Source organism: Dendrobates tinctorius, unplaced genomic scaffold (assembly GCF_039654945.1).
Source record: "Dendrobates tinctorius isolate UK_male_01 unplaced genomic scaffold, ASM3965494v1 ptg000144l, whole genome shotgun sequence".
Classification (NCBI taxonomy): domain Eukaryota; kingdom Metazoa; phylum Chordata; class Amphibia; order Anura; family Dendrobatidae; genus Dendrobates; species Dendrobates tinctorius.
The window spans coordinates 12,817,501-12,831,971 of NW_027361811.1; positions in this window are offsets into that span (position 1 = coordinate 12,817,501).

The window sequence follows — 14,471 nt, forward strand, 5'->3', positions numbered from 1 at the left end:
GTGAGATCTTGCGTGGAGCCCCAGATCGAGGGAGATTATTAGTGGTCTTGTATGTCTTCCAATTTCTTATTATTGCTCCCACAGTTGATTTCATCACACCAAGCTGCTTGGCTATTGCAGATTCAGTCTTCCCAGCCTCGTGCAGGGCTACAATTTTGTTTCTGGTGTCCTTCGACAGCTCTTTGGTCTTCACCATAGTGGAGTTTGGAGTGTGACTGTTAGAGGTTGTGGACAAATTTATTTTTTACTGATAACTAGTTCAAACAGGTGCTATTACTACAGGTAATGAGTGGAGGACAGAGGAGCCTCTTAAAGTAGAAGTTACAGGTCTGTGAGAGCCAGAAATCTTGTATGTTTTTAGGTGACCAAATACTTATTTTCCACCATAATTTGCAAAATAAAACTTTCCAAATCAGACAAGGTGATTTTCTGGATTTGTTTTCTCATTTTGACTCTCATAGTTGTGGTCTACCTATGATGTCAATTATAGACCTCTCTCATCATTTTAAGTCGGAGAACTTGCACAATTGGTGGCTGACTAAATACTTTATTTCCCACTGTATATTAACATACCATTTTATTGCACAGTATTTAATATTTATTTTACTATTCCACAGCACTTTACAGACATCATCATCACTGTCCCCATTGGGGCTCATAATTAAAATTCCCTATTAGTATGTCTTTTGGAGTGTGCAATGAAACAAGAGTATCCAGAGAAAAGCCAGGTAAATTCAGGGAGAACATACAAATTCCTTACAAATGATATCAGGTCGTTATATTGTGACCATCTTGAGTCATTTATATGATGTCATGTGATAATGTTTATGTGGCGGCAATGTGACATACATACGTAAAAGACTAAGTAAAATGGTTTCAAAGTTAGAAGAAGTTTTTAGGCACCAGACAGTTGAACGCTATTGAGATCCTATACCTTCATTCTGACTGACAACAGCCTGGCTGGATCAGCACTGGTGCTCAGCTTAGATCCAATGAATAAGTAAAAGCTGTGTTACCAATTGCATTTTACTCAATCCATACCCACTGCGCACTGTATATACTTGTTTAAAATTAATATTATTCCTTTAATGTGGGCCTAACAGAAATGAATAGGTAAAATACGACCACCTTCTCATTTTAAAATGCAATAATGAAATTATTAGTACTTGTTGAAAATACCAAATTAGTACCAGGTGGGTATTTTTATCCTTTTCGACGTAACCTAATGTTTCTAAATAGCTATAAAGATTTCTTGAATACATATTAAAGGGAACTTGTCAATTGATTCATGCTGCCCAAACCATGAGCACTCACACAGTCAGGCAGTGATTTATTCTGCCCATGGTTTGGTTGGTATGAATCAGCTGGCAGGAATTTTTCTAACTGGCACTGCAGCTTCTATTGGTTCCATCCATATAGACCCTGAGAGTACCAGCTGAAGAGGTTCACCGAAGTGTCAGCAACAGATGGATCCAAGAGTGGTATACATGGAGAGCCTGTTTGTTGGGATCTTCATGCATGTGTAGTGACTGTCACACAGCCGCCACAGATGCAGCTGCGGCGCCGAACGGCTGATTATCGGGAGCACTCCAGGTATCTGGGTTCTTAATGCAGCTTTTTTGGTAAGAACTATAGTTTGCCATATAAGAAGGGAGCCGACGACATTCGATCATCTCTATTTGTAACTATACCAGGGGAGTAGTGAGTGATCTTGATGGCTCAAAGCAAAATCAGGAATGGGGTACCCTAATAGTATGAAGCTCACATTTAAACACAGCCCCAAACCATACATAAATGACATACAGTGGGGATAAAAAGTATTTAGTCAGTCAGCAATAGTGCAAGTTCCACCACTTAAAAAGATGAGAGGCGTCTGTAATTTACATCATAGGTAGACCTCAACTATGGGAGACAAACTGAGAAAAAAAAATCCAGAAAATCACATTGTCTGTTTTTTTTTCATTTTATTTGCATATTATGGTGGAAAATAAGTATTTGGTCAGAAACAAGCAATCAAGATTTCTGGCTCTCACAGACCTGTAACTTCTTCTTTAAGAGTCTCCTCTTTCCTCCACTCATTACCTGTAGTAATGGCACCTGTTTAAACTTGTTATCAGTATAAAAAGACACCTGTGCACACCCTCAAACAGTCTGACTCCAAACTCCACTATGGTGAAGACCAAAGAGCTGTCAAAGGACACCAGAAACAAAATTGTAGCCCTGCAGCAGGCTGGGAAGACTGAATCTGCAATAGCCAACCAGCTTGGAGTGAAGAAATCAACTGTGGGAGCAATAATTAGAAAATGGAAGACATACAAGACCACTGATAATCTCCCTCGATCTGGTGCTCCACGCAAAATCCCAGCCCGTGGGGTCAGAATGATCACAAGAACGGTGAGCAAAAATCCCAGAACCACGCGGGGGGACCTAGTGAATGAACTGCAGAGAGCTGGGACCAATGTAACAAGGCCTACCATAAGTAACACACTACGCCACCATGGACTCAGATCCTGCAGTGCCAGACGTGTCCCACTGCTTAAGCCTGTACATGTCCGGGCCCGTCTGAAGTTTGCTAGAGAGCATTTGGATGATCCAGAGGAGTTTTGGGAGAATGTCCTATGGTCTGATGAAACCAAACTGGAACTGTTTGGTAGAAACACAACTTGTCGTGTTTGGAGGAAAAAGAATACTGAGTTGCATCCATCAAACACCATACCTACTGTAAAGCATGGTGGTGGAAACATCATGCTTTGGGGCTGTTTCTCTGCAAAGGGGCCAGGACGACTGATCCGGGTACATGAAAGAATGAATGGGGCCATGTATCGTGAGATTTTGAGTGCAAACCTCCTTCCATCAGCAAGGGCATTGAAGATGAAACGTGGCTGGGTCTTTCAAGATGACAATGATCCAAAGCACACCGCCAGGGCAACGAAGGAGTGGCTTCGTAAGAAGCATTTCAAGGTCCTGGAGTGGCCTAGCCAGTCTCCAGATCTCAACCCTATAGAAAACCTTTGGAGGGAGTTGAAAGTCCGTGTTGCCAAGCGAAAAGCCAAAAACATCACTGCTCTAGAGGAGATCTGCATGGAGGAATGGGCCAACATACCAACAACAGTGTGTGGCAACCTTGTGAAGACTTACAGAAAACGTTTGACCTCTGTCATTGCCAACAAAGGATATATCACAAAGTATTGAGATGAAATTTTGTTTCTGACCAAATACTTATTTTCCACCATAATATGCAAATAAAATGAAAAAAAAACAGACAATGTGATTTTCTGGATTTTTTTTTCTCAGTTTGTCTCCCATAGTTGAGGTCTACCTATGATGTAAATTACAGACGCCTCTCATCTTTTTAAGTGGTGGAACGTGCACTATTGCTGACTGACTAAATACTTTTTTTCCCCACTGTACATCTCACAAACATATAAGTACGGCACACATATATGCAGTAATAAATACACATGGATTCTGAGGCCATGCTCAGCCCATTCCTTTTCTCAGATTCTGCCAGTTTTAATAGTCTTTAGAGCCTTGATGACCATCATCGAGTATCTTAATAAACATGTTGCACTTGTCTCATAATTTTGTACTGCAATTGTATCTAAAACAAAAGTACATGTATACCTCCTTAAACAGTGCTTAGCATAAATAAGTACACCCCCATTGATAAGTAAGATTCTAATCAATCTCACTGAACACAAGATCAATTTCCAAAATATTAATAAGACAGTTTCATAGAACATTTTTTTTTCATCCTACAACATGAAAGTAAGGTTAATAATATAACTTTCATTACAAAATCTTCAGTTTTACTCTAATTACTTGATGCAAAAATTAACATACCCCACATCAAAAACTACACATGATTTTTAAGAACATTACCAATTTTAGAGAATGGATGCTGGATAGAGAGTGATGCTCAATTTTTCTCATCTGGATTTCCATTGGTGTTTGATTGGGTTCAAATCAAGAGACATACATGGCATAACAAACTCCCTCTACCCATGCTGGAGGGAGGTCCACTAACACCAGCACCTAATTCAACTGGATGTGGCCAGGATGGTTGACATTATGCCAGGAAATGCTCAGGATGGGTACCAATATAGGAAGAAAGGGCTCAGATGGGTGACTTTATTGTAGGAAGGGTCCCAAGTTTGGGGAACATTATTATAAGAAGGGGCCAGGATGGCAGGACATTATGCCAGGAAGGGGCTCAGTATGAAGGATATAATACCAGAAAAGGTCCAGAATGGGGGACATTACTACAGAAAGATGCCAGAATGGAGGATATTACTACAGTCAGGCACTAGGGGGACATCATTATATGGAGGGCGAATATATAGGTCTTTTTATAGAATCTAGAACAAAGCAAGGGCTCATAAATCTGACCAAAAGGAAGTTGAGGGCCCAGGTCCAAATTTTTCACTGGAGCTCATCAGACTCAGTTACACCACTGAAGATATAAAGTACATAACCACTGAATCATTTTTGCCCTGCTCTTCTTCAGAAATGCAACAGTGGTATAAGATGTGCATTTTGTAATATTATAATGTTGGAAAAGTGCACATTTACAAAGGGCATGGAGTGATGATAGCATCTTTTCTTTCAATATAGAGCGGCACATCTGTGAATTTATGATATCATCTATGAAATATAGCTCCACGACACCAGCAGCACACATGCAGCCACACATAAGGATAAGCCTTCACCATGTTTCACTTTGGGCACCATGCACTTTTTTTGTATTCCTAATCATTGCTACGCCATTCAGTTTTGAAGCCATCAATTCCAACAATATTTAACTTGATTTCATCAATCAAGAATATAGGGTCTCAGTAGTCTTCAGATTTCTCAGCAGGGGCTTTGTAAAATTTAACACAGGCTTTTTTCTGTGCATGGGCCTTAGGAGAGGCATCCTTCATGCATGCCTTTCCTCTTCAGTGTACACTGTATTGTATTATGATAAACACTCACCTTAGTATAGTTTTTTGTTTCTTTAACTAACCGCAGTGAACATGCATGTTGATTTTCTTTAATCCTTCTCATCAGAAGACGCTGTTTAGGTGATTAGCCTGAATGTCGCTGTGAGATGGTTGCAGATCTTTGTTAAATTTTTCTAGCAGTGTTCTGAGACTGATAAGCAAAGCTTTGCAATCTTGTTGTTGCTTCACCTTTCTTGGATAAAAAATTGTTTTTCAGCTCTTATGACATTTCTCTTCCATGTGGTGCCATTGCTGACAGTATAACATGAGGAGCTTTCATTGTTAAGTAATACCTTTTTATTGAAATTATTCAACTTACTTGTGGTTGAATTCTTGTTAATTAGAATTTTGTAGCCTAAAATGTAGCTTTGTTCCTAAGATTTTCAGCAGGGTGCACTCATTTTTCCAACATGTTCCTGAATGAATATGTTAGGAAAATTACTTTTTTGGTTGTGCAAAATACCAAATTTTGTTTGTAATCAATTGCCCACATTTCTGGGAGTATTTTATGGATTGTTTTCCAAAAGAAAATGTTGATTTTTTTAAAGTAAACTAAAGGTTTTGTGACAAATTTGTTTGGGTGTGCTCATTTTTGCTGATCACTGTATATATGTCTGGTAGGTTACAAATTCACAGTTTACCATGCAGTGTATAACAATTTGACTTTAGCTTGAATAATGGATGATAAATACATATTTACTCATGTTCTGCCCTCTGAAAATAGGGCAAATATGTTTATGTTATGTGCTGGTTTAGTTATAGCACCATCTAGTGGTGGCTGAATTTATAGCTGTGTCTTTAATAGCATTTACAGGCTGTGTCTTTAACAGAGTGTTGCATTTGTGGGATTGAAGCAATGTATTCTGGGATAAGGAAGATGCCATTTTCTTCTGTGTATCTCATGGGACGCACATGTTTATTTGTCCTCCTGTAACTCCCCTACTTGAGTTCGTTAAGCAGAATAGTAAAACAAATGCTAGATGCCTGTGATAGTGAATACGACCTAAGGAGCTGCTTGTACCCACTCCGTGCTGCCTGCGGATATTGCAGTTGCCGCCATAGAGTCACAAGTACCGAGAGTGCAGCCCGCCAACAAGTGCCGCCACACGGAAGCCCGCCACGCATAGACTCAGTTTTCCACCAGTATACGCAGCAATACGCAGCTAAACTCACAATGTCTCGAAACAGCACATCCTCACTCAAAACAAGGTCATGAGCAAGTTCTGGCAGGTCGTTAACAGCAGAGCTCACTGCTGTTGCTCATGCCGAGGCTGTAGCAGCCAAGGCAAGATCCTCCTTCGCGGAACGAGAGATGCATCTAAAGCTGAGACAAGCAGAGCACGAAGCAGCGAAAGTACGTCTGCAGGCAGAGCAAGATGTAGGCAGTGAGAGAGATGGAAACCGCACATCTGCAAGCTGAGAGCGAGGCCGAATCCGCACGCCTGCAGGCAGAGAGAAGCGGAAACTGCACGTTTGCAAGCAGAGCTAGAAAAACTTGTAGGCAGACAAAGAGACAGAAGCTGCAGTAGCTAAAGCAGAGTATTTGGAAGCTATGAAGAATCCTGATTCTGAGAGACACAGCAACATTCTTGGACAGATCTAGAGCAGCAAGATCTAGTGCCAGGCGTCGCAGAGTACATCCAACAACACTCCGGCGTAGATGACAGCCCTGGCGCATCATATCGATCAGCCTATGCCGATTACCAGCGATCCAACCCTGAGCTTCGCTACCATAGGTGAGGAGAATTCTAGCACAGAGATGTCGACCACAGCTACCATTCCACTGAAAAGAAGGTACAGTTGTCATCCCACTTTAAAGAGCCACCTTCTTCACCGAGAAGGTACTGCACAGACTATCCGGAGTCAGAAGTGTCTTACAGGTATGGTGATACACCACACACTAGACATGACTATAACACACCAGCTCGTGCCAGCACTGATGGAGCTACCATTTTACTTTGCAAAGTTCTTTGCCCGCCGAGAACTGGTTACAAAAGGACTTGTAAAGTTCACTGACAAACCTGAGAACTATAGGTCATGGCGAGCCTCATTCCAGAACACCACTCATGGTCTGGATCTTTCTTGTAGTGAGGAGTTAGATCTCCTAGTAAAGTGGCTCGGAAGTGAGTCGGTCGAACATGCCAAAAGACTGAGAGACATTAATGTAAAGCAGACCCGCACAGGTCTACGTAAAGTGTGGGAAAGACTTGATGAATGCTATGGGACAGTAGAAGTCATAGAGAATGCTTTATATAAAAGAATTGATGATTTTCCTAAGATAGGACCTAAAGGTTATCAAAAGCTTAGAGAACTGAGTGCTTTATTGATTGAGTTACAGGTTGCCCAGGAGAAAGGAGACTTGCCCGGATTGGCATTCTTGGAAACCGCTCAGGGTGTCAATCCGATAGTACAGAAAATTCCTTGCAACCTACAAGAAAAGTGGATTACATGTGGTTCACGGTATAAACAAAACCATAATGTATCATTACCTCCTTTCATTGTATTTGTTGATTTTGTCACCCAGCAATCTAGGATTAGAAATGACCCTAGTTTTGACTTTACTCTGTCGTGTTCTACTGCCCCTGGTGTCAAACCCAGTAGGACACCTGTGGCAGTCCACAAAACTAAAATTGTTTCCACAGGCCCTCCTCACAACATGAATAAATCTCCTCCAGATGAAAGCCAGCCTCAGGATGTCAGTAAACATTGTCCTCTACACACGAAACCACATCCTCTACTAAAATACAGAGCCTTCAGGGAGAAGTCTTTAGAGGATTGCACGGGTTTCCTCAGGAGAAAAACATCTGCTTCAAATGTTGTGCCACAGCCTCTCAATTCGCCAGGAACTGTGAAGCTAGCGTGAAATGTGCAGAATGCAGCAGCACGAATTACAATACAGCCTTGCACCCTGGATCACCTCCACGAGTGTTGTCGCAAGCAGAGGAGCACAATGGGAAGCAGAAGGACACTGATGAAGACACCACTGAGGTCAGCTCTAAATGTATGGAGATCTGTGAGGGACTCACAGGAGGAAGGTCCTGTACAAAATTCTGCCTTGTCCGAGTCTATCCTACAGGCCGCAAGGACAAAGCCTTCAAAATATGTGCAATCCTGGATGACCAAAGTAACAGGTCCCTAGCCAGGTCCATCTTCTATGACAACTTCAGCATTGTAGGCACTGGTTCTTCCTACACCCTGAGGACGTGTTCAGGTACCGTTGAGACGGCGGGGAGAAAAGCATCTGGATACAAGGTGGAGCCAAACCTGCCTGTTGTTACCAACCATCCTGGAATGCAAAAAGATTCCTGACAACAGGTCAGAAATACCTTTACGGGAGGTGGCGTCACATCACCCTCATCTATAGCCCACCTGATACCTGAAATGGATCCAGGAACCCCAATAGCTCTACTTCTGGGAAGACATATACTACAAGTCCACAAGGCTAGAGAATGTATAAACGGCTCCAGGAACGCTCTGTACGCACAGAGGCACGACCTTGGATGGGTCATCATTGGAGACGTCTGCCTAGGAGGAGCACACAAGCCGACCTTAGTCGACAGCATGCTTACCAATACTCTTGAAAATGGATGTCCGTCTCTCTTCCAGCCATGAAAGAGTAACTTCCTGGTAAAAGAGTTGCCACACAATGCTCCTCTACCTTGTCCGTTAGCAGATCCTTCCTGTGAAGACCACACATGTGATGGCGACCAAGATCACATAGGGTGCACAGTTTTCGACAGAACAAGAGATGACAACAAGGTAGCAATGTCCATAGAAGACAGACTGTTTTTGGACATCATGAATCGAGAGATGGTAAGAGATGAATCAAAGAGTTGGATGGCCCCTCTACCATTTAAACCACAGAAACAACACTTACCTGACAACAGAGAACCTGTTTGCGGTCGATTTGTCTCCCTCAAATGCAAATTTCAGAAGGCACCTGAAATGAGAGAGCAATTCTTTGCCTTCATGGAGAAAATACTTCGGAATGGCTATGCAGAAATTGCACCTGTACTCCAAGAGTCCAAGGAATGTTGGTATCTACCCATTTTTGGCATGTATCATCTTAAGAGACCTGGTCAGATAAGAGTAGTATTTGACTCAAGCGCCAGATATAAAAATGTCTTGCTAAACGATGTCTTTTTGTCTCGCCCAGACCTCAACAACAGACTTCTAGGAGTACTTCTTCGCTTCGCAAAGGTGCAGTGGCATTCATGGCTGACATACAACAGATGTTCCATTGCTTCCTTGTCAAAAAAGAACATAGAAACTATGTGAGGTTTTTCTGGTACCGCAATAATGACCCCTACAAAGGCATCGTGGAGTATCAGATGAAAGTACACATCTTTGGGAACAGCCCTTGCCCTGCCGTCGCCATTTATGGTCTTAGGCATTCAGCCAGAGAGGGCGAAGCAAAGTACGGGTAGGATGTTTGATCGTTTCTGGAGAAGGATTTCTACGTGTACAACTGCTTGAAATCCACACCCACAGATGAATCAGCAGTTAGTCTCCTAAAAAGGACACAAGAAATGCTCGCTTTGTCCAATTTAAGGCTGCACAAAATTGCTTCCAACAGCCAAAAAATGATGACAGCTTTTCCCTCTCAAGATTACTCAACTGATCAGACTTGGATTTAGACATGGACTCCCTTCCCATGCAACGGAGCCTTGGTTTGCTCTGGGATTTGAAGAGAGATGCATTTACCGTTCGGATCAACGAAGAAGAAAAAGCTTTCACGCGTAGAGGTGTCTTGTCCGTGATATACAGCCTGTACAATCCTCTAGGATTTTTAACCCCTGTAACTATCCAAGGTAAAATGATGTTGAGAGACTTTACCCAAGAAATGTCTGAATGGGATGATCTACTTCCCATGGAGAAGAGAGATTTGTTGGTAAGATGGAAGAAATCTTTAGAAGCCTTGTCAGATCTTTATGTGGCATGACCATATGCTTCCGTGCCATCAACAGAAGTCAAGGCTCAAAAACTCTATCTTCTGTGATGCCTCAACCAAGGCGATTGGAGCAGTAGCATATTTGAAAACTACTGACATCAAGGAACAATGCCATATAAGGCTTGTTATGATCCGGACAAAACTAGCGCCAGTCCAGGAGCACACAATGCCCAGACTGGAACTCTGTGCGGCTGTGCTAGAGACAGAGACTGACCTGGAAATCAAGGACATTGAGTTCTACTCCGACAGCAAGGTAGTGCTTGGGGACATTTGGAATGAAACTCAACGCTTTTATGTTTACGTCAGCAATTGAGTGCTAAGGATCAGGAGGTCCACTTGCCCTAAACAGTGGCGCTATATGTTCACACACCACAATCCTGCGGACCACGCAACTAGATCTGTTGAATCTAGACACCTTAAGGACACAACCTGGTTTACCGGCCCTGCATTCTTATACCATTCAACGCCTTACAGTGATGAATCAGACACCTTTGAACTGGTAGATCCAGATGCAGATGAAGAAATCCGCCTTCAGGTATCCACTCTAAGTACGGTCACTTCAGACAATTACCTCAAATCTCACCATTTCAGCAGGTTTTCAACCTGGAACTCCCTTGTTCGTGCCATTGCTTGCTTAATTCATGTGGCACAGTCTTACAAGTCAACATCACCCACCAGTCAGAAGTCTTGTAAAGGTTGGCACCACTGCAAGCACGCCATTACCGCTCCAAACCTGGAAAATGCCAAGAACACGATAATTTGTTGCGCCAAAGAAATAGACAACCTCAACAAAGGTCAACCCATTTCTGATTTCTGGAGACTGTAAGTGGCATCAGTTAATGCCAAGCAGGGAGTGTTCTGCCCTATGAACAAAAAAAAGAGGTCTGAGCTAAAAAAAAAAAGTACCGTATATAATTTTGTGAGTTTTACCTCCTGAACAAGAACATTTACACTGAAAGCTTTTTGTAGGCTCACTCTTTATAGCCAGATGAGCACTGACCCTACAGATTAAGAAGTATAGAATGAAAAAAAATTAGTAAATCATGAGGAATCGTAGAATCATAGAATGGTAGACTTGGAAGGGACCTCCTGGGTCATCTGGTCCAACCCCTTGCTTAGTACATGATTCACTAAATCATCCAAGACAGATATCTGTCCAGCCTCTATTTGAAGACTTCTATTGAACGAGAAATCACCACCTCTCATGGAAGCCTGTTCAACTCATTGATCACCCTGAGATACTATTGGGCAAAACAGATGACAAACAGATAAAAGAATAAAATTTATCATATACTACCAGGGTAGTGAAAATACAAAAAACTCCACACTATTTAAAAAACAACAAATAAAAGTACAAGCAAAATATCTGTCATTATATTCTTGTTAAAGGAATTATCTACTTTAGCTTTATTTTAGTAAATCTGTTGCTACTCGTACCACTGAAATGCTCTCCTGTTCTCAAAGCTGTTTTTTCATTGGAGGAGACTGATGAACCCTTCTGGTCACATGCTTCTTCATTATCAGCCATTTTGAGAATCGAATAGCTTTGTAGTCTATGAAGAAGGCAAGTTTTGGGGGAAAACCTGTAAGACTAATATATTAAATAGCCACACAAAATCATGAGCCCAACACACCTGTGAAAATAAAAATAAAGTGACCAATCCCATTATTGTAATCTGTGAACAATCTACTTATATACAAGAGGAAGAAGACACCCAATAAATACTCTTTGACCCACTTGCGTTTTTATGAAGTCACTTTTCTTTTTTGTTTTGTGCCATTTGTTGCATTTTTTTGCCCCAAATTCTTCAAAATGATACAGAGTTCGTTAATGCAGGGGGGACATGAGTAAATTTGCGCCATATTTGACTACTTTTTAAAAAGTTGCAATGGATAAATTGGCAAAAAGCATTTTGAGACTCCAAACTTTGCCCACAATAGCAAACAAAAAACATAACCAATAGACAAACACATATAAAAGAGGCACCAATTAAAAGAAGAATTACGGTAAGCGTAAATAAAAAAAACATCCAAAAAATGACAAAAAAACAGACACAAATGAAATAATGATTCAGGTTTGTAATATTTAACATTTAGAAAATCTTGGCTTAAAGACGTAATAAGCCCTATGAAACATCATCTGAAAAGACTTCACTTTCCAGCATCATTTTCCTTTCTTTATATTAAGTATGGTGATAACATTAATAGACTTGAGATACTTAAGATTATTAATAACTAGTTTCACTGGATACATAAGAGAGATATGAAATTGCTATTGAGAACTATAAAAGTAGTTCATGGTAAGAGCTGGAAAGAAGCCCAGAATACAAGTTGTCTGTTCCTCAAAGGTTGTGACAGGTCATGTTGAATTGATGGTGGTAATTGGTACTCAGGTATTGGCTGGACACATGTACATTTAGTACTGGCATAGATGTTTGTAGATTCTTTCTGGTATCTACTATATAATTGTCTAATTCTGTCTGTCTGTCTATCTGTAATGGAAATCCTGCCTTACTGATTGGTCCAAACCAGACAGGCCTAAATGCATCTGCACTAATACAGGGTGCAGCGGACCCAAGTAAAATGGCAGCTGCACTGGTGCATAAATACCAAATGAAACAGCCAGCCTACAATCAGGGAAATATAAAAAGTGCCCAAAAAACATATCAATATATGTAAGGTATTGGTTGGATTATTTCTTCTGCACTGGTGTACCACACGGTCAATCCCTGATTGTAGGCTGGCTGTTTCATTTGGTATTTATGCACCTGTGCAGCTGCCATTTTACTTGGGTCCGCTGCACCCTGTATTAGTGCAGATGCATTTAGGCCTGTCTGGTTTGTATCTGAATTTTTTGGAGGATTTTTTCCTCTTTTTGAGGTTTTCTTGCTGATTGGTTGCGGCCTAACTGCTGCAACCAATCAGCGACAGTTGCTTAGTCGTCGCGGCAACACGACTGCATTGCTTATTGTACAGGCACATTACAGCCGTTAAAGGCATCACTACTGCGTCGCTCATTACACAGGTACAGTCCTGTAAATATTCTGGAGTACAATACATTAGGTAACAGCAGAAAAGTGACTTCAGCTCTGTGTGTAACCTGAGTACAATACATTAGGTAAGATCTGAACAGTGACTGCAGCTCTGGTTGTAACAGGAGTATAATACATTAGGTAAGAGCAGAATGGTGACTGCAGCTCTGGGTGTAACTGGACTACAATACATTAGGTAAAAGCAGAAGAGTGACTGCAGCTCTGGGAGTAACTGGAGTACAATATATTAGATAACAGCAGAACAGTGACAGCAGCTCGGTGTAACTGGAGTACATTACGTTAGGTAACAGCAGAACAGTGATTGAAGATCTGGGTGTAACTGGAGTACACTACATTAGGTAACAGCAGAACAGTGACTGCAGCTCTGGGTGTAACAGGAGTATATTACATAAGAGCAGAACAGTGACTGCAGCTCTGGGTGTAACTTGAGTACAATACATTTGGTAAGATCTGAACAGTGACTGCAGCTCTGGCTGTAACAGGAGTATAATACATTAGGTAAGAGCAGAACGGTGACTGCAGCTCTGGGTGTAACTGGACTACATTACATTAGGTAAAAGCAGAACAGTGACTGCAGCTCTGGGAGTAACTGGAGTACAATACATTAGATAACAGCAGAACAGTGACTGCAGCTATGGGTGTAACTGGAGTACAATACATTAGGTAACAGCAGAACAGTGACTGCAGCTCCGGGCATAACATGAGTATAATACACTATATGGTGGCCCGATTTTATCGCATCTGGTATTCTAGAGTCTCTGTTAAAATAAAAAATAGTTATATACTCACCTTTCGATGGCCCCCGGACTCTGTCCTGCCTCTCATCACGCTCCTGGCATCTTCCGGTCCCAGTAATGATTAGCGAGAAGGGCCGGAGATGACGTCACTCTCGAGAGAGCGCGACGTCATCAGCGATGTTTCGCGCAAAGCATTACTGGGATCCGAAGATGCCAGGAGCGTGGTGAGAGGAGGACAGAGTCCCGGGGCCATCGGAAGGTGAGTATATCACTATTTTTTATTTTAACAGACTCTAGAATACCAGATGCAATAAAATCGGGCCACCATCTAGTTGCTTAACAATGTTGAGAATTTGTAATGGAAAATAAATTGCACTATGTGTGAGAAAAGGAGCTTTCCAGGAGAAGCTTCAAGCATTGCATGGTTTCCTAGCCAGCCATATTGCCAGTTTACATCTTACAGGATCATTTTGCTTCTGGAGTGGACATGATCACCTGCTATTTTTACAGCTTTGACATTCTGATATTAAAAAGGTTCTTCATTATATAATATACAGTGCCTTGCGAAAGTATTCGGCCCCCTGGAACTTTTCAACCTTTTCCCACATGTCATGCTTCAAACATAAAGATACCAAATGTAAATTTTTGGTGAAGAATCAACAAGTGGGACACAATTGTGAAGTTGAATGAAATTTATTGGTTATTTTAAATTTTTGTGGAAAATCAAAAACTAAAAAGTGGGGCGTGC